Raw genomic sequence first — 2,500 nt, forward strand, 5'->3', positions numbered from 1 at the left:
AAGTGAGAGACACAGACCCGCCAGCCTCTTGCTACAAGCATCGAACCGACGTGACGTATCTGACGGTGACTCAGGCATCCGCGTACTGCCACCACTATCCACCCCCCCCCCCCCTCTCTCTCTCTTCCCCCTTTCCCACAATACCAAATTTAACCAACTTTATTGCTTAACCTAACTGTGGCTGTACCAGATTATCGCTTAACCTAACTGTGGCTGTACCAGATTATCGCTTAACCTAACTGTGGCTGTACCAGATTATCGCTTAACCTAACTGTGGCTGTACCAGATTATCGCTTAACCTAACTGTGGCTGTACCAGATTATCGCTTAACCTAACTGTGGCTGTACCAGATTATCGCTTAACCTAACTGTGGCTGTACCAGATTATCGCTTAACCTAACTGTGGCTGTACCAGATTATCGCTTAACCTAACTGTGGCTGTACCAGATTATCGCTTAACCTAACTGTGGCTGTACCAGATCATCGCTTAACCTAACTGTGGCTGTACCAGATCATCGCTTAACCTAACTGTGGCTGTACCAGATTATCGCTTAACCTAACTCAATTTGTCCCTTAACCTAACTCAAGTTGTCCCTTAACCTAACTCAAGTTGTCCCTTAACCTAACTCAAGTTGTCCCTTAACCTAACTCAAGTTGTCCCTTAACCTAACTCAAGTTGTCCCTTAACCTAACTCAAGTTGTCCCTTAACCTAACTCAAGTTGTCCCTTAACCTAACTCAAGTTGTCCCTTAACCTAACTCAAGTTGTCCCTTAACCTAACTCAAGTTGTCCCTTAACCTAACTCAAGTTGTCCCTTAACCTAACTCAAGTTGTCCCTTAACCTAACTCAAGTTGTCCCTTAACCTAACTCAAGTTGTCCCTTAACCTAACTCAAGTTGTCCCTTAACCTAACTCAAGTTGTCCCTTAACCTAACTCAAGTTGTCCCTTAACCTAACCCACGTTGTCCCTTAACCTAACCCACGTTGTCCCTTAACCTAACCCACGTTGTCCCTTAACCTAACCCACGTTGTCCCTTAACCTAACCCACGTTGTCCCTTAACCTAACCCACGTTGTCCCTTAACCTAACCCACGTTGTCCCTTAACCTAACCCACGTTGTCCATTAACCTAACCCACGTTGTCCCTTAACCTAACCCACGTTGTCCCTTAACCTAACCCACGTTGTCCCTTAACCTAACCCACGTTGTCCCTTAACCTAACCCACGTTGTCCCTTAACCTAACCCACGTTGTCCCTTAACCTAACCCACGTTGTCCCTTTGCCTAACATAGTTCACTGCTCGGAATCTCTGGTGTCGTTGTTATCCTCATGTAGATGTCTTGCGAGTGTTGCTTACTTTCCACATATTCCCGCTATCCACTGTCAATTGTACTGCAATAGGACTATATCGGCCCCCCCCCCCCCTCTGTCCCCCTCTTTGTGTCTCTGTCCTCTCAAGCTGGTCGGTCTGGCGTGTGAGTGTTAAATGAGCCTCGCAGCTGTTCAGTTGCATTCAGATGTCGACGCCCTCAGTGTACGTCGTGGTATGGTCTGTGTCCATTGTCCGCTGATGTCGTACGCGTAACCCACACGCTGTACCGATCATCGGTAGTTACGTACAGAGTGAAGTAGTGTGATACGTGTGACTGTACGCTGGCTGTGCCCAACGGTGTCGAATCTCAATTTCCATATGTTGTGCTCGATGCTACTTGTCTCGTCTCCCAATAACAGCTAGGTTGCACTGTGGTACGCCGTAGAGGCGTGTGGGAGGAACGTACGAACGCATTGTATGTCACCCTGGGTCGCTGGGGGTGGTGGTGCGGTGAGTCAGGTCAGGTCAGGTCAGGTCAGGTCAGCGTGAGCCGTCTGATGTAGTGACGCGTGTATTCCGACTTTGTCGTATTGCCTCACACAAAGTGCTACCCTGGTGGACCGCGTTCCATATCTGGGACATGCCGCAGATGCCGGTTGACAGTGGATCGCGGAAGGGACATCGCATACTTGCGCGGGCCACCTTCCGCGTGTTCTCTTCTGCACATGTCGCAGTGTGTATGTGGTCTGATGTAGCGTGTCGTGACACATGACATCCTGGCATGCAAGAATTGTTGAATTCGCAAATGTAGGTGGACATCTACGTTTACTGCCCAAGATACGCAAATGAACTGGAAATCCGTTGTTGAGCGGTTGTTCACGCTGGAGGTGAATCTGTGATGGCGACGATCGGTACAGCTATTAACCGGTTGTTTCAGCGGTACCCGCCACATCCACACACGTGACTAGGCCCATGTTGGTATGAAGCGATACGCGGCGGTGGCTTGGTGGGACTGTTCCCGGCCGGTGAAGGGGGGCCGCCCGGCGTGTTGGCCGCGCGCTGCGTGGGCGCACGCGCAACAGCCGGCTGGTGGGGGGCGCCGAGTGGCAGGAGCGCCAGCCGACGGGCCCGGCAGGCGGCGCAGCTACGCTGCGGCGCACCCTGCACGCGGCGCCTGGCGGCCAAAGTTG

Source organism: Schistocerca gregaria, unplaced genomic scaffold, assembly GCF_023897955.1.
Source record: "Schistocerca gregaria isolate iqSchGreg1 unplaced genomic scaffold, iqSchGreg1.2 ptg001048l, whole genome shotgun sequence".
Lineage (NCBI taxonomy): Eukaryota > Metazoa > Arthropoda > Insecta > Orthoptera > Acrididae > Schistocerca > Schistocerca gregaria.